The sequence below is a fragment of the Coenobita brevimanus genome, chromosome 21, assembly GCF_032717465.1.
Source record: "Coenobita brevimanus isolate Jiangsu-jjx chromosome 21, ASM3271746v2, whole genome shotgun sequence".
In the NCBI taxonomy this organism is placed as follows: Eukaryota; Metazoa; Arthropoda; class Malacostraca; order Decapoda; family Coenobitidae; genus Coenobita; species Coenobita brevimanus.
In genome coordinates, this window is record NC_136974.1 from 36,221,496 (window position 1) to 36,241,648 (window position 20,153).

The window sequence follows — 20,153 nt, forward strand, 5'->3', positions numbered from 1 at the left end:
GCATTCAGGCCAGCATTCCAGCATGTTTTCCAGCGGGTATTTATGGGGTCGTTTCGTTGGGTATTTCAGCAGGCGTTCAGGTGTTCAAGCTAGTGGTTGTTTGGGCATTTGGGCAGGCAGGCAGGTTTGCATGCAGGCAGGAGGGCACCTGGGCGCTTTGGTAGGCAAGCGGGTGCTGGGGCGGGTGGGTGTTGGGCCGGCGTTTGAGCAGGCGTTCAGACAGGTGGGCAAGTGCTTTGGTGAGCATACTAGCTTTTGGGGGGAGGGCATTTTGCAGGAAATTTAGACCGGCATTCAGGTGGGCATTGCGGTGGACATTTTGGCGGGAGTTTGGCTGGTGTTCTGGTAGCCATTTCGGTGGACAATCAGCGGGAATTTTGGCATGAGTTTCAGCATATGATCCAATAGGCATTCCGGTGGGTATTCCGGCGAGCTTTCGTCTAGGTGGGCGTTCGTGCAGGCGGTCGGGAGTTCTGGCAGACGGGTTTTTGGGTTCTCAGATGGGCGGGTTTTCGGGTGTTTGGGCACGTGGGCGTTCGAATGTTTGGGTGCGTGGGTATTCGGGCATACAGGCATTCAGGTGCATGGGCATTCAGGAGGGTGGGCATTCAGGCGTATGGGCATTCAAGAAGGGATGTGTTCGAATGTTTGCCTGAGCGGGCGTTTGGGTGTTGGGGCAGCCAGGTGTTCAGGCGGGTGGGCATGTGAGTGGGTGTTCCTACAGACGTAATGGAGGGCATATCAGCGGGCATTTTCAGGGGCGCTTTATACGTCGTTTTGTGGATTGATTGGGTGGACATTTCAGTGGGCATATTAGGGGCATTTTGGCAGGCGTTTTGAGTGGCATTCTAGTGGGTGTTCCGACAAGCATTTCGGAGGGTATTTCGGCGGGCATTTTGGTGGACGTCATTATTCCTGTGGTTGTTCCAGTAGGCATTCCGGCGGACATTTCTGCTGGCATTCCGGCAGGTATTTCAGCGGGCTTTTCGACGGACATTTTTGCGGGCATTTCTGCAGGCGTTTCAAACACTGTTCTGGAGGCCGTTCTAGCTGACTTTCTGGAGAGCGTTCCGGTGGACATTGTGGTGAGTGTTCAATTAGGCAGGTGGGCGTTCAGGCAGGTGTTCAATTAGACAGGTGGGCGTTCAGGCAGGTGTTCAATTAGACAGGTGGGCGTTCAGGCAGGTGTTCAATTAGACAGGTGGGCGTTCAGGCAGGTGTTCAGTTAGGCAGGTGGGCATTCAGGCAGGTGTTTGGGCAGGTGGGATGGTGTTTCAGGGGTATACTGGCGACATTTTAGGGGGTATTTTGTGGGGCATTTGGACGGGCATTCTGCTGGGCATATCATTGCGCATTACAGCTTGTGTTCCGGCGAAGATTTTGGCGGGCATTGATGGACAATTTGCCGGGAGATTTCGTGGGCATTCAGGAAGTCATTTAAAACAGATAATTTCCATCACCATTGACTTTCTTTTTCGGACTGATACTATAGATTATCCTACCAATCTAAAACAAAAGCAAATTGAAATACCGGCAAAGCATACTCACACACACACACACACACACACACACACACACACACACACACACACACACACACACACACACACACACACACACACACACACACACACACACACACACACACACACACACACACACACACACACACACACACGCACACTGCAAGGCCAGGCAACACACACACACGCACAATGCAAGGACAGGCATGTATATCGTATAAATAAAGTACCATGAAAACCATAGATGATGCTTCTTATACACCCAAATACTCTATACACAACTCTACACATATACACATTATCATTGCCCTAAGGAATGGGGAGGGACGCCTTCACGTGGTAGCACCAATATAGCTGAGTGGCTCCATTGCCTGGTTATACAAACGTCCCTCAACTATCCCCCAAAAGAAGGATAGTGCACTGCATGATGAGGGCAACTTCAGCCTGCAGTCCACCAGGTTCACGTTTGCAGGGTTCTCGTTTCAGATGAACCTGGGGCTGCTACTACTACTACTACTACTACTACTACTACTACTACTACTACTACTACTACTACTACTACTACCACTGTCCTTCTAGTCTCTTTCCATGCATTCCATCTCTCACCCCTACCCTTCCTACTACTCTCCATGCAGGATGAATATACATGGGTGAGTCATGGAGAGGTGGCCTAGGTGGGTAAGAAACGGGGTGAGGGAGAAGGGGGATGCAAGGCGGGGGAAGGTGATGCAAGAAGGCTGGATCTGCTTTCTGTGCTGGCTGCCTGTCCCTTAACAAGATGGCGCGTTCGTTTTTCCTTTTTCTTTTTTCCTTTTTGCTATCCCCGGACGATTTCATACAACTCCGGAAAACCCTTTTGTGATAGAAGGTTTAATGAAGGTTGTCATATTACCAGTTTATGTCGAAAAATCTCTCCTAGACAAGAAAATCGTCTGGAGATCGTAATAATAATAATAATATTGATGATGGTGATAAAAAAAAAATAATAATAACATTATTATTATTATTATTATTATTATAACAAAAGCAGCACGGCAATGGATGGAAGAGACTGAAAAAGAGTTACGTACGCCACAAACCCTCCAATTTTTTCCATTCATACGAGACCCAAAGCTGAGATGGTGTTACACAGGCACGAGCTTAAGTGCTGCCACGGGGACTCACAAAAAGAAGAAGACGAAGACGAAGACGAAGAAAAGAAAAAGGAGAAGCAGGAGGGTGATTCTCGAACATATTTAAGATTGATTCCCTGTTGATGTCGTCATTATTTTTTTGCGAATAGGAAAGACAAGGAATGAATAATGCAGTTTATATTTCATGTTCTTACAAATATTAGTTATAAGAGAAAAATCAGTCAGGAGTTGTATTGTTCTGAAGGAAGGGAATGCAGATTTTTTCCATGTTCTAGTTCTTCGTGTAAAAGGTTACGACAAGGAATTTATCGTAAGTATTTCGTAAGTCTGTTCGAGATTTCCACTCCAGAAGGGTTCATCATAAATTCACTAAAACATAACTGCAAATCGTGCGAGGGGTGGACGGTTGATGTAGGGGTGGACGGTTGGCAGAGGGATGGACGGTTGACAGAGGGATGGATGGTTGATGAAGGGATGGACGGCTGATGGATGGATGGACGGTTGATGTGAGGGATGGACGGTTGATGCGAGGGATGAACAGTTGACAGGAGGATGGATGGTTGATGTGGATGATGGACGGTTGATGCAGGGATGGACGGTTGACAGAAGAATGGACGGTTGGCAGAGGGACGGACGGTTGATGTAAAGTAATGCAGTGTCTCTTGTGCTTCAGCTTGCATAATAAGTGGTCCCAAACTAGATGGGACACAAGGTCGTATTCCAAGCGGCTCTGGAGATTTAGAAACGCCTCTTCTCTAACGACTTATCCTCCATATTGCATTTAAGTTCCCTTTTGTATGTTACTGATGCCAACTGTGATGAAATTAAAACATTTAACATATATTGCTTTTTCAACTAATTACCCGCTTTACACTTCCGCATCCGCTTGTATGTTACTGATGCAAACTTTGTCGATATTTACACAGTTTAAATAACATACAATATAATGTGTAATATACAAAATAAATCGCTTAGGACGACGTGCTACGAATTCTTCTGTTCCACAAAGAATACAGGCCATAGAGTGAAGGTTCCTCTGATTCTTTTTACACATTTGCAGGCAGTTGGTACTGGATCCGAAGAGTGCTTATAATCCTGCCAGTATATTAACTTCAGAGCTCCTTTATATTCATCACAAAGTTTTTATTATTAAACGTGGTAAAAAATATGTATATCTAGCTTTTTTTTTTTTTTTTTTTTTTTTCACTGCTCAGCCTTCAGACATTTCATCAATTTCAGTTGTTCCAATGGGCAAGTGGGGTCAGGAGGCGGGTGGGATACAGAAATATTGCCAGTAGCTGCTGCATGAGAGTAGGTCCTGTGCATGCCAACTCCGTCGCTGTTGAATAAACCCTCCAACGGACAACTGGGACATGTGTAACCGCTCTGCTGTAGTCGATTTGCATTCACTTGATCGAACTGGGCCACTCCCATAACTTGATTACCAAGCTGTGGTTGAATGAATTTTGATGAACCAGGGTAGGAATGAGTTTCCTTGGTTACTGAACAAAATTCAGCCCTCTGTCTGACGTCATTTGGCCATCAACTGAGGTGAGAACGGTTTGGAATCTTTGTCAGGTTACATTAAACGCATTATAGCAATAGTATTGTCACCCCCATCATCATCATCTTCACCACCTTCATTATCAGTCACTTCTTTATCACGGTTACTTTCCAACTTGACACCACTAACATCACTGCCAGTCATCATCATCATCATCGTTCCTACCGACCGTCGTCACCACTAATGCCTACTTCATCTTATCACAGTGATCTTACAGTCATCAGCGTCACCACCAGTGCCACTGCCATCTGCATCATCATCACCATCGCTCCTATCGACCATCACCACTATTGCCTACCTCATCCTCGTTATCAGTCATCGTTTTGGTCATTACCGTTACGACCAGTGCCATCATCATAATCATCATCATAATTACCACTTCTACACACTTTCCTTGCGCAGTCCCAAATGACCGCAGCAGCAACCTCTCTGTATAATGCAAGATGATAGTTGTTAGAAAGATAAGAGTGTTGCGGCCAGCTTGTTTGGTCTACACTGCTGAAGGGTGCAATCAGATGTTTACAGCTGATTTGGGTCAGTCACATCACGCCTCAGATGCCCAGAGGGGAGAGAGGGTTAGTTAGATCTGAGCAGGCAAAAGTGGGAGCAAAACCACGCTCCTCCGCTTGTAACATTTCTCCTCTCATGAAATGCCCCCGAGAATGTCTTCTATTACTATCCCACAATGGGGTACAAAACCATTCATTCCGCGTTTATATGAGAGGGTGAGATGACACCGAGAGACAACGTGAGAGGGAGACGACAACGACATCGAAAGACAGACGACAAAAACATCGAGAGGCAGGCGACACCTCCATCATCTCTAGCTAAGGCGCTGTAGACAATTCCTGTGACGGAATGTATTACTGAGGGCGGCTCTCCCTCCCCCACCGATAAGTCGGCAGGTGTACTCGGCAAAGCATACCGTTATATGCAAACAGTTCCCCCATGTAGAAAGTTCTTCTAGGTGGTTAAAATCAGGGTGGTTTGAGGGACAAAATCATGGAGGTCTGGGGGGCGAAACCCCTAGTTACAATAAGCTAAGTTAGGGTAGGTTAGGTTTGGCTGAAATGTTAGGTTTCCTATAGGGGAACTTTGAGCAAACGACGTCTGCGCTGGCGACGGTACTGCGCCTTAGCAAACGGTACTGCGCCTTAGCAAACGGTACTGCGCCTTAGCAAACGGTCTTGCGCATGCACACTAGGGTGAAGGAGAACTTTATGCACGGGGTAACTTTATGCATCTGACACTTTGTAGGCCAATTTTTACCTGAAGTTATGAGAAATCCCCACTAGCTAGGAGATTCGAATTCACATCCTCTTTATTAGCGGACAGTGACCTTAACCATTGCACCATCACAGTTTGTTGTTGTCTTGCAGAACCGGGCCGCTGCTCGCACAACACGAATATTAAGTCATAGGCGCATGAAGTTTGATGAGAGTTCTTTCTGAAGCACGAATGGGTCCCCTTGATGAACACAGTCTTCTTTCTTTCTTTTTCTTTTTTAAGTGGCGGAACTGAGCCACTCTGACATCTGGCTTAATAAGTCGTGGACACATGAAATTTAATGAACTAAAGTTATGAAGCAAGAAAGAGTCTCCTTGGTTACTAATCAGTTCGACTTTCCTGTCCGACTACATCCTGCCATCAACTAAGCTGAAACAGGTTAATAATGATCTTTGTCAGCTTACAAAAAACGCACCATACTCAATCTCATTCCATTCGGTCCCTACGCAGTCCTTCATGTACATCCCCGTCACTAAATGAAGTAGATAGATAGATAGATAGATCGATCGATAGAGACACAAAGTATGGAGCCCCTCTGTGCTTTACATTTTAGGCGGTATTCTATGTGGCATTAAATTTGGCGATTAAATGTGTACAGGAATTCCATTTTTTTTTTTTTTTTACCGGGCATAAATATGGTCACCATAGGGACAGTATTTACCTGAATTTGAAGTTCTTTCTGGAATTCTAAAGTACATTTACCTCTTTGGTTTTCTATTGTATGTTCTTTTAATATTTTTGTACCGACATAGTTTGCCTGGGTAGCACAGAAAAGGATGACAGGTTACAATATGCAAAAATAAGAACCGTGATTGAGAGGCCAAGATGTCTGATATGTCACTTAGAGTATCCAAGCTTCTGAACTAAACGAAAAGCACTGATACACTATGCCTTGTTTCCTGTTTCATTCATCCCATCAGTCTGGTGATGTCATTAGTTTTTGTTACCCCCGACAGTGTCATATAGCTGTCATTTCTTGCTCCATTCTGACGCATTTATGTAGACTGAGAAGCGGTTTTTCGAATTGGACGAGTTAGATATAGCCTTAGTTAACTCCGTCCACACTAGAGTGGAATAAAATATATGACTGAAGTGAAAAAAGACGTTATCGTAATGAAGGAGTTAAACATACATTAGATTCTGTTATTCAGGTTTTTAAAAATGACATTAACGTTAATTTTCAGTTACACATATTATACACGGTGAGCAATTTGGAACAGTTTCTATAATTTGTCCTATCATCAATTTTTCAAACTCATTGTCCAGGCATCTCCAACTAAAGTTACTCTTGGATTTTTTAAAGTTGGAAAGATTACTAGATAGCTAGAGTATGGTACAAACTACGTCCCTGGGGTGAGCGGGTTAATATTTAGCGATTCACGATGTTATTTCCGTGTGACCAAACATGGAAATGGAAGGAGGTATGGCTGAGGCTAACGAGGTGACATATTAAGATCGTACCCTAAGTGGCTGTGGTGATTTCATAGCACGTCTTTAGTGGTTTGTTCTGCCCATTACATCTCGGTATTCTCTTTATATTTTATGCAAACCATTTCACTGTTAAACGATAGAAGAGAATGTTGTGGTGTAATGCATTTTTTTTTTTCTTTTTGGCTAAGGAAGGTGTGCGCCGCCTCCAGTGCCTCCTAAAATACGAAAATTGAATGTGATGTGCTTTTTATAAATCCCCACGAGCAACCCTTCACAGCCCTACGAAGCACATAGGCTACACTAGGGGCGTGTTAGAGAGAAAATCGGGTTTCTGAAGTGTGATGAGCCTCATATAATTCATCACTAGTAGCAGCATACGGCCTTGTGAAGTACGGCTGGTAGGAAGCAACGTGCAGGGGAATCATGCCTGGTTCCAAGGTGACGTCTGTAGTGAATGTAATGCCACCATCATCATCATTTCGACTCTCCCTCCTTCCAGCCTAAAATCAGGGTGAAGTTGGGTCCAGAAAGCAAGAAACTCGAGGGTGTTAGGAGAACACATTGACGACTCGACCAAATACAGACCTTGAACCGTAACCCTGACCTTTAATCAATCCATACATTAATGTGTGTGTGTGTGTGTGTGTGTGTGTGTGTGTGTGTGTGTGTGTGAGCGAATGATCAGATGTGGATTAATATTAGAGCGCGCGCGCGCTCTAATATTAATCCACATCTGATCATTCCTCCATGACATAGCGTCTCACCGTAGGCTTTGACCTTGATCTGTCTGGATCTATCTGCCAAACCCACACACGGTATACCGGTATGTGCCAGTTTTTGATCAGATCGGATCAGACATTGATGAGATATTTTGTGAACATAGATTCATACACAGAGACCCACTTGATCGCAAAAGCTGCCCCATCGACGTCACTAAAGAGAAAGCACGAACGTGGGAGACCTACAGCAACCCCAGAGAAATGAGGCAGACACTCATTCGTACACCAGTCAAGGCCCCGAAATCCTTGCTCCACCTGACACGCCTAACCTCTGCACATTAAATCATCACGTGACGTAAGACCCTGTGGAGCACGTACGGCAGGGACACAGAGAGTGGTGGTACCAGCTTCCGCAGTGACGCAGAGGCCGGGTGTAGACAGAGGTGCTGGTGAGAGAGGCATGCCTGATGAGTCCTGCCTGACCCGCCACGCCGTGCAACTACTAATTTTCACGGCTGGGGCACCTTCGTTAACTCTTGTGTCTTCCCTGACTTTTCTTTACTAATCTCGAAGTTCAAATTTTATCATTATTATCATCCTGGGGTGGGATTCTTGAAGACATATACGATCGATTCTGTGTCGTTGCCGTGATTTATTTTTGTGGGAAGGACAAAGATGGGAAATACCGAGTCTTTCCACGTCTTCTGCTCCACCAGCGAAAAAAAAAAAAAGTACAGAGGAAAATTATCATAGGTACCATCCGTTAAAGAGGACGGACAAGGAATGGAGACTGCAAAATCTTCTCATTCCTCTTGTTCTTTCCGAAAATTCATAGCTACAAAAAAGGAATCGTTTGTAAATATGTCTGAGCATTCCATCCCTGGTTTTATCCATCATGGGAAAAAATAATCAATGCCATCTTCGAGCATGTTAACTGGAGTGGTTAGGCCGTATTATTAAAACAGAGTGCGAAGGTGTGAGCAGGCGTCTAGCATCTGATGGCTATTCATGAAACACCTGCAGTTGGTGGACGTGATCAGCCTGCATCACACTTTACAGAGACCAATCAACAACGGGGCAGAAAGGTCAGAAATATTCTTTCATCATCACTTTGTTTAAAATTTTATGACAAAAATTCGAGGCTTTCCCACACTTTCACGCTCTCTTTTTGAATAACATGAACCATTATCTTCACCGACAGTGGGTGTTAAAGGTATGGAAAGTCTCAATGTGCATCAATAAATAACAGCATCCTCATGCCTTAAAAAAAAAAAAAAAAAATCCGAGATGCACTACAAGCTACCCGGTAACTCATTTGGGACTACCTTTTGTTGAACGATAGTCTGCAAGTAGCTTTTCGGTAAAATAATAGTTATCTGTGAAATATTGTTAGTCTGCTTGTATAATGAGTTCACCACCTGTTAGAAACTGTATCGTAGGTTTTATAGATTTCGCAGTTTAGTGCTAGGATTTCTCAGGTAAACAAAATCTTATATTATGGGCTTGAATAAAACAAAGCCGAGCACCAACCGCCGGGGAAAGGTTAGTAAGGAGCGTCTGTGTTGTTATTTAATCGTTATCCATTATCCCTGCCCCTGAGCTGACAGTGTATCCCGTGACGCTGACCAAGACATATCTCGTTTGCATTTGAGCGGCTTTCTATCACCTCTTCCTTGCGATTTATTATTATTATTATTATTATTATTATTATTTGCCTGTTACAGCTTATTATTGCTTTGTAGGTTATTTGTATCTTTTTTTTTATCGATATAGATTAATAAAAAGCATGCAGAAATATAATGTCGCGTCACTTTCGAAAATAAGTGGGTTGGCTAGAAAGTTCCCCAGGCTTTCGAGAATATGACGCCATGACCCACATTTCCCTACGTGAAAAGGATAGTGCTGACCAAATACTGACGGTCAGACTGGCGGACTTATGTTTGCCCCGCTTGTCCTCGTTCACCCAGCCGTTTAATGGAGACCTGGATCTAACTGGATTGCGATTCGTATTCATGGGGAAGAATGAGACTGAGAACATATTGACTGCCTAACTAATATTTGTACAGAGTTCTATAATGACACAAGCATATATGAGATGAAGAAAATAAGTAGGTTTAGTGAAAATCTACAACAGCTCCCATTCATATAATGCAATTTTATGTTCTTCCCTTTATAAATTTGGGAATGCGTATTTTTGAAGTTATGAATTATAAAACAGTATCAGTTTAATGAGTTTTACCAGCAAGGATACACGAGAAGAAGAATATGAAAGGAAGTTGGTGATAATCTAGAACAGCTTCCTTTCATTTAATACATATTTGTGTTCTTCCTTTTATAAATTTGAGAATGCATATTTTTGAAGTTATTAATTACAGAACAGTATCAGTTTTACAAGCAAGCCGAATCAAACGGAGCCTAATCCAACCAAGAAAGCAACATTCGCCAGTTCACACCCTGCTCTTATGTTAACCCCTTCAGTCCGATGATGTATTTTTTTTTATTTAATTCTTCCTACTACCAGACGATTTTATTGCACGTAGGAAGAATATTTTGTGGTGAAGGGGTTACTGAAGGCTATATCTAAGGTGGAAAAATCTACTGTAACGTGAATAAAATCGTCTGGAGATAGCAGGACCAAAGTAAAAAGTGCATCCTCAAACTGAAAGGATTGGCACCTTGAATACAGCTGACTTCCTTGTTCGTTTCTTACTGTTCTTTTTCCGGGCGATTTTATCCTATTTACAAAAGGCTTCTCGTATTAAAGGGGTCTGTTGGGCTGTATCTAACCCTTCGGTTCGAAAAATTTAACCTAAGCTGAAAAATATTATCAGAAATTGGCAAGAATAAAAAAATACAAAATCCATGCATCGAAAGGGTTAAATTATTTCCGTAGAGTGTAGGTGTCAAAAATAAATTACAACTAGGATGAAACTTAATCCTTGTCATAATCTTTTCAACATCTGTGAACTGGAACTCTTCTAGATTATGTTCAAAAGTGTCCCTTGCACTTACCTTCCTTTCTTCTTTCTCTCTTTCCTTTCTTCCTTCATTTCTTCCATTCTTCCCTCCTTTCTTTCTCCCCTCCTTCCTTCCATCCTTTCTTTATTACATCCCTTCTTTCTTCCTTCATTCCTTCCTTCTTATGATCAGTGTGTTTCCCGGCGAAGAATCCAGATGCTAAATGGTGGTCGGAAATAATGTCCCACTTTTCAGAAATAATGTCCCACTTTTCAGAAATATTGTTCCACTTTTCAGAAATATTGTTCCACTTTTCAGGAATATTGTTCTACTTTTTATAAATATGCTCCCCGTTTCATAAAAAATTTTCTCCTTTTCAGAAATTTTGTTCCACTTTTATATAAATAATGTTCCACTTTTCAGAAACAGTTACATCCATCCACCCATCATCCAATCCTATGTTTCCCCATGAGGAGCGTAGGAGACCGGGGCTAGGCGAGTTGGTCCTGATATTTAAGATGAGTGACCAGCCTCACTCATCCCTGAGTGGCATTACATGAGCAATAAACCCCAACCACCCCTTGGATATAAACCTACACAGGCTCAATCCGATTGGAGCGCCTTAATTACCCACTAAACCACCCGGCGCCGTAATTTGATTATATGGTTACCACCCAGCGTACTGAATGGTTTCCTGGTGTAAAGGAAACCATTTGTCTTGTCACTCAGTGTAGAGGCACCCATAGGCAGTAGGAAGAGGAAAGAGCGAAGGAAAGAAAGACAGAAGAGGAAGTGTAAAGTCTCCCGTAGGCAGAAGGAAGGGGAAAGAATGAAGGAAAGAAAGAAGAGGACGGAAGGAAGAGGAAGGGGCAGACATCCAATGCAGCACTACATCGAGTGAGTGGATGGTGAGCGCCTCCACCTAACGATGTTCCACTTTTCAGAAATATTGTTCCACATTGTAGAAATATTGTTCCGCTTTTCAGCCGAATAATGATAAAACTCTTGCACAGTAGCCTATTCTGGAAAGTTTGTTGGGCTCCATAGATCGCATCGCTGGATTTCGAAAGTCATTGTTCACTGTCTGGTCATTTATCGTTTTGAGGTGTCAGCTGCACTCCTTCCTTCCGTATCATTTGGTAACACTTAGGCCTACAATGGGCACGGATTCACTAACTTATAATCTGTTTCCTCTCGTAACTATAAAATATCTCTGCAGATACGAGTTCGACCAAAATGCAGTTAAATTGGAGTATCGTTACAAAGCATTTATTATTATTATTATTATTATTATTATTATTATTATTATCACCAGGGCGGGTCACTACCGTATCTCTTCACAAATCCTCTTCGTCGCTTCCATGATACGCGGAACACGTTGGGTTGCTTATATAGTCACAACCCAGTTTAGTTTATGGTTTTCCAGCTAACAGGCAACCACATGACTCAACAATCAGTGTAGTCATCTGAAATTAGCCCTACATTGAATGAGTAGATGATGGTCGCCCCCACCCATCACCCAGTGATAAATTGATGCTGTATCTGATGCCGGGTTTCACATACTAAAGGCTAGAGGGAATGGAATGACGAGAGAGATTAAGCTTCAGTCATTGATTCGAAGTTCCCAAGTTTCCGAATGGATTTCCAAGCGAAACTTATGGGACACTGAATGAAAATATATGACGATTGACTCTGACGATATGTATCTCCTTACCAAACATTAATTTGCATTTTTTTGTAATTACGATATTAAATATTTTATACGAGGGGAACACACCATTAGATGTGTGGACTTTTTAATGCTAGCTTTTTCATTTAATCCCTCCCCCGCCACAGTTCCATTTGTGGTGATGTTAATGTCTGTTCTTTTAGTGAACAGAATGTATTAAATTTACGTTGGTGAGAAAAACTTGACATGACAAAGTGATGGACAGGTGGCAGTTCCAGAATTTGCTCTCGTGTTGAGAGTCTGATTCTCAGTCTTGATGGCATCCTGCTCAGCACAGGTTCAACCTTGATAACATCTTGAGGTGGGATTTTCGAAAATATTTACGACCAGTTCCTTCTAGATACTTTGAGTTCGATTTGTAGGAAACTCGGCAGACGTGGGAAGCAGTGGTATAGCCAGAGGAGTGGCCAGATTGGCACTGGCCACCTTGAAATAGGCCTACGTCTGGCCACCCCAGCAGCCACTCCAAATTTCCGGGGAAATACCCCAACACTTCCGTAAAACATTCCCCTCGGGCTATCCCATGATTAGGATTGCTCATCCCATCTTTAAAATCCTTTATATATATATATATATATATATATATATATATATATATATATATATATATATATATATATATATATATATATATATATATATAAGCAGTGCAAACAAATTGTTCATCTGATTATGACGCTTAGTAAAATTTTGACTGTGAAAGATACAGAAAAGTTTGGTGCTACTAATAAAGCAATTCAAGTACTGTAATGTTTTTATTTATTTATTTTTTTTTCACACTGGGAATCAGATGAAAACTTGCCTTCACGTTGGATCAGGCGAGATGGACCCATTCCATGGCCTCCTCGTTCCCTGGATATCACACCTATGGATTTCTTTTCATGGGACTACGTAAAAGACAGTATATGCAAAGAAGGTTAATAAGATTACATATTTGTAGATGGTATTACCTGTGGTTTACTGGGTAATAACGGCAATCCAATCAGATTGAACCGGTGAAGGTTTATATCCAAGCGGTGGTTGAGGTTTATTGCGCACGTAATGCCACTCAGGGATGAGTGAGGCTGGTCACACTCATCTTAAATGTCAGGACCAACATGCCTAGACCTGGGTTCCTACGCCCCTCATGGGGCAACGTAGGATTGGATGATGAATGAAATGAGTGCATTACCTGTGTCACATGGTCATGGTGAATTATGGGCCATTAGGTACTGTTTACTTTACACAATGTATGCTTAGCTGAAGTATGCGGGAACCGCACAACCAAACGAACAGGGTGAAAATAAATGCTGACTCAGGGGAACATGGCTTGGATCAGAGGACTATTTGCTTTGTTGCTAATATTTTCTTCTCACATAGTTCCTACATGGAACACTATTTGTCGTTTAAGCACACGGCCGAAAGGTGAATAATTAATACTGAAGTTTAGCATACCTTTCCTTTCACTAGTTATAACAAAGGTCTCTTTCTGAGATAGGAATGAGTTTCTAATCAAATCTTTCTGAGATAGGAATGAGTTTCTAATCAAATCAACCCTTCACTCCAACCACACTTGGTTATCAATGAGCTGAATGAGGTTAGTGATCTTGATCAGGCTAGAATAAATGTGCTATAATATTAATCTAGTGAACATGGCCCTGACTTACACTCAATAGTCACATGTGCTAGGTCTACTTAAAGGTGAACTGCGGAGATGAATTCGTGCATGGAATTCTTAGTTCAGCAGCAAATATACATCACCATGAATCATGTACCGAAATAAAATACATTACTAAAATGTGTTTTAGTAACATGTCAAAGCTGTTCAAAATATACATAATTTCTATGAAATTAGTTTTTTTTTTTTTTTTTTAGGGTGGGGGGGGGTAGGTTGTTATATTTTAAGGCATGTAAGTCAAAAGAGAAACAGGAGTGTCCAGTGACGTTAAATATAGTGTACTGTGTTGCAGCGAGAGTTAATGTAGCTCTTGGGCAAGGTATCTCAATGTTTGAAGTTGGCTCCTTTGACGTCATGTGACTGGTTTTCGAATGAGTTGCTAGGTAATATATTTATGTTCATGTATTTTAAAAGGCTAATGAAAGAATATCGATTTACACTTGGCACGAAGACAGAAGATGACTAACAATATCTGATCCCATGTGGAACTCAGGATTTTATTTTCGTCCCAATCTTTAACGAACCTGTGACTAACATTAAAGTAAATTTGGAGATAAAAGTCCTTTCTGTAATGTGTTGTTTGAATTTATTATTATTATAAATTTTATACTTCATTGCAATACACTATAATTTGGGCCTGTAGCCGCAGACAGACAGGCAGCCACGCGGAGGGTTGAGTGTAGTTGTTCTTTCCTACAGCGTTTTGGCGTAAATATTACACTTCCGACGAGGATGGAATCCATATAATCCAGTATACGTCAGCAAAGGTGTAGAGAGCCACCAGAGAAGAAAGTGGCCGTGTTGGAGTCCCGAAGTGGAATCCTAGGCAAGCGAAGGATAGCCGTTCTGTAAGTGAAGTTAGTGTGTACCATTACTTTTTACAGAATTTGTCAGTTATGCCACACGTGCCACGTAGATGGGATCCAGTATCAGTCATTGAAGGTGCGGAGAGTCTGCTGGGAAGAAACTGACCATGTTGGAGGCCATTACTTGAAAACCCATGCAAGATATGAATAAACTGGTACTGGTGGTTGAGGATGGAGGAACTCATACGCCAACGCTGTGGTAACTATTGTCCCAGTTTCCCAGTCCATAGGTTAGGAGGCTTTCCAATACCTTTTTGTCAGATGCCAGTTTACGGCTGCATCCTACGCATGAATGTTATCCAGTATGTTATCTCTGTAGCTGGTTCATATTTAAACAGAATAACACTGGAAACAAATGTAAGTCAAATAAATAACTTGTAATATGTAGTTAAATTGTCGGACCCTCATGGGGTCAGCCTAACTTCACTGAATTACAGAGCTAGTTGCAGCCCCCTGCTGATTCCGAATAGATTTCCGGGGATGAGGGACTCACAAAGATTCTTAATTTGAGAATTCCTATAAATATCTGGATTTTTTTTATGAATATACCGGTATTCAATTATCAAATGGCTCTTTGAGTGTCTGAAGTTCTTTTGGGACCAAGAGCTACAGAGATCCAGCAGTAAATAGCATGGTTGTTGTTTTACAGATCAGCCTTGGATAATCATACAAATTGACTTTTGAGTAGGCTAGGTAGTTTAGTATTCATTAGTATACTGTAGCAGACTTATCTGACACTACCATTTGTAAAGTGGTCAGAATCTATCTATCTATAGCCCGACGCCCTAATCCCGCAAAGGGTGGCCGCAGACAAAACGCCTCCAAGTCACTCTGTCACCCACCATTTGACTCCCCTCCCCCAACTCACCCCCCCTCCCTCATATACCTCTCAACTCCATCCCTCCACCTCATCCTCGGTCTACCCCTCCCTCTCCCTCCCTCCACCTCACCTACGTACACCCTCTTAGTCAGTCTTTCATTCTCCATCCTCTCCACATGTCCAAACCACCTCAGTGTATTTCTCCTAATCTTTTCAACCACATCCACATCTACCCCACAACGTTCCTTCACTTCTTCATTCGTCAACCTGTCCCTCCATGTCACTCCACATGCTCCTCTCAAGTAACTCATTTCCACTGCTCTCACTCTTGACTTGTTCCCTCTTGCAAGGTCCACGCCTCGCTTCCATACGTCAGGGTAGGGATCACAATACCATCATGCAGTGACTTCTTAACTTCCATACTCACCTCCCTATTTCTCATCACTGCTTTCAGTGTGCCAACAACCTTCCTTCCCTGCTGTACCCTTTCACGTACTTCATCCCCAAAGTTCCATCCTTACTCATCACACTACCCAAGTACTTGAATGCACTCACATTCTCCATATCCTCACCATCCAACCTCACTGCACACTCTGTGACTTCATTCCTCTCAAACACCATAACTTTACTTTTGTTTACATTAACTTTCAGCTTCCTCCTCCTACACACTGTCCCAAATTCATTCACCAAACCTTGCAACTCCCATTCATCTTCACTCAACAATACTGTATCATCAGCAAACAGCAACACCGGAAGCTTCCAAATCTCACCCTCATTCATTAAGGCCACCCCACATCCACTGCCCTACCTTGTACCTCCTTTACGACCCCATCCATATATATATTAAACAGCCAAGGAGACATTACACACCCCTGTTTCAGTCCCACATTGAGATCAAAGAACTCACTCAGCTCACCATCCACTGCACCGTAGCCCTAGCTCCCTGTACATACTCTTCACAGCACTCAACAATTTCCCTCCACTCCATATATTCTTAATACCTTCCACATACCTTTCCTATCTATTCTGTCATAAGCTTTCTCCAAGTCCATGAAGGCAGCGTACACTTTCCTTCCCTTCTCTAGATACTTCTCCACTAAACATCTTAGAACAAATATCTGATCTACACACCCTTTTCCCTTCCTAAATCCCCCTTGTTCTTCTCCAACTAGCTCCTCTGTCATATGCCTAACCCTATCAATGAGTATTCTACCATATATTTTACCAGTCACACTAAGAAGGCAAATACCCCTATGGTTACCACATACTTCTCTCTCCCTTTTCCTTTGTACAGAGGAACAATTATACCTGATTTCCAGTCCTCTGGAACCCTTCCCCTCTTCCCAAGCCAATCTACACAACTTCCATATCCACTCCACAACAATCTCACCCCATACCTAAGCATTTCACCACACACTCCATCAATTCCTGGGGCCTTTCCCAGCTTAATCTTCTTCATCGCTTCCACTACTTCCGACCTACTGATCTCTTCCTCCCTCCTCTCATCTCTTCTTCTCCCAGCCATTCCCCAACCACTTATACTCACACTGCTCTCACTCTCTACATTCAACAAATCCTCAAAGTGCTCCTTCCATCTCCTCAATTTCTCTCTCTTCTCCACCAACAATCTATTATTCCTATCTTTCACTCACCTACTATTTCCCTTTCACACTGCCTTACTTTCTTTACCTCCTTCCAAAACAATTTCTTACTCTCCCTCCATTTCACACTCAGATTCCTCCCAAACTCTTCATCCACTTTCTTCTTACTCTCCTTCACCAGTCTCTTAACCTCCCTTCTCCTGCTCACATATACCTCTCTCTCTCTCTCATCTTCTCCCCTACCTCTACTCGCCAACCATTCACCATATGCCTTCTTCTTTTGTTCCACAGCTCGTTTCACCTCATCATTCCACCATGCTGTCCCTTGCACACCCTTGCATCTCCTCCTCACTCCACAAACCGCCTCACACGCTGTGCTTATCTCTTCCGTGAATATCTTACATACGTCTTCCACCCCTTCCATCTGCTCTAGCTCATACCTTCCCAATCTTTCTTCCACTATGCTCTTATACTCTGTCCTCTTCTCACTATCTTGCAATTTCTCCACTCTTCTCACAGGAGCTGCTTCCTCCTGTCTTCCTTCGCCCTCCTCAACCACTTTCTTTGCAGCTCTACCTTGGCCATCACTAAGTGATGGTCCGAGACTCCATTCCCCCACCCTCTCCACACCCTTGCATCCAACACTTGTCTTCTCATTCGCTCATCCACACACACGTAATCTATCATTGCCTTTCGTTCAACAAGTTCACCATCCATCCTCCTCATTACTCTCCATGTATACCGGTGGATCATCTTATGACGAAAGTAGGTGTTGGCTATTGCCAACCCCTTACCAGCACAGATGTCCACCAAAGCACTACCATTCCCATCTACTTCCGCTGGCACACCCCACTGACCAACCACTCCATCCACTCGTACATTCCCGACTTTGCCATTCATGTCTCCAATCAACAGCACTCTCTCGCTCCTCTCAAACTTGTCCATACATGCTTCTACTCTCGCCCAAAACTCATCTTTCACTCTTGCCACTCGATCCTCTGTTGGAGCATATACACATACAATCGCCCATGCTTGTATACCTACTTTCATCCTCACCCATACAATCCTTGCACCCACTGTTCCATACTCTCTTATATTCTCCTTCCACTTCTTGCTTATCATCAGACATACTCCCTCTCTTGCCCTCTCATTCTCACTGACTCCCGCACATATACCTACACCGTATTCCCATTCTCTCATCCTTTCACCTTTCCATTTAGTTTCAGTCAATCCACATATATCCACTTTTGCATCCTCAAGCACCTGGACAATCTCTCTCTCTTTCACTTCATCATTCACTCCTCTCACATTCCACGTTCCTACTCTCAGAATGTCCTTTGTCCGTTCCCCAGTCGTCAACGCATGGTCCGTCCGGGTCCGAGGCGCTTTATTTGCTTTTTTAGTTAGTTCTTTTTACGGGGTGGGGCACTAACCCACCACCAACCCTTTTAGTCGCCTCGTACGACAAGCAGGGATACTGGGGGAGTATTCTTGAAACCCCCCTACCCCCAGGGGTCCAAGGGAGCAGAGCCCTTCCCCCATTAGGTGTATAGTAGGTGTCATTTTGTTTGTTCGTTTACTTATAAAGGTTCCAGTATGCATGTGTCAGCCATGCTTACCTAATGACAGCTCACCACAGCCTGATCTTTACCAGTCTCTTCTGTAACCTTGAGGTCACATTCATATACCTTGTCCAAATGTCATTTACAGTATAAATTGTTTAAGATGCTCTGGAAACCCTTCTAAAGTGACAAGAATGTGACTTATGGAGAATTAGCCCATAGTGCACGGAGTTCGGCTTTTTAACAGATGAAGGTAAATTTATTGTTTCATTCTCGGTTTATTTTGAACTAGTATGTCTGGTTAGTACTTGGATGGGTGACCGCCTGGGAACACCAGATGCTGTTGGCATAACGTTCTCCCTACGTGTCAAGTGGGGTTGGTGGAGGATTAGTGCCCCTCCCTGTAAAACAATTAACTCTAGGCCCCTTGGCCACCCCGTTTGGGATACATGGCGTATGGCAATGAATGAATGAATGAATAAAATACATTGTACAAAAAATACATAAAGATGTAGGGATTGCAGTGCCAAAAATTAAATGGGCAAGGTCGATGTGATGTAAGTACTGTACATGGAAATGCTTCCCAGTGTCTTTTTTTTTTTAATTTTTTTTTTTTTTTTTTTTTTTATAGCATACTTTTATGCATGTATGGCTGATTAGTAGCCATAATGATTATGGCACTGCTTTTGGGTTCTCTTATGCTTAAGTAAAGTTACACAACCCTGGCACTTTCATAACCAGTTTTATAAATGTTGGGATGGGGTTGAGATCTTGTTGCAGCGATTTTTGACACGGTCATTCCCACATCTGCTTACATTTTATGAAATGTATTGTTATACAGTGCTCCCTCGGTTACAGTGTAGTGATTTTCGTTATCACTGGAAGATGTAAACCTGCACACCTGGCGTTATTGCACATTTTTGGCCAGAGAACATTGTTATTGTGCATGAGCTGGCTTTGGTTGACAATGATGGTGCAGTATCTGTGGTATTTGATGGCTTTGAAGGATTCAGTAATGAGGCTCAATTCTAGGAGTTAATCTCAGGTGATGGAGATCACTATCTGTCCACCCCATAGCCTCAGAACCTCATACCCTTAAGCCCATCTCAGGTGTCTCTGTAGTACCGGTACTTGTTTCTTCTTTACTGTGGCCTTTTCATCATTTTATGTTAAACTGTCCATTCCTAGGTGTGTTTCTGATACCATAACAGTTTTTTGTGTATGTAGTGGGCATAAATTGTGAAAGGGAAAATTTGGATGTACAAGTAGGGTGCCCAGTACCAATTAGGATATATTCCATAGG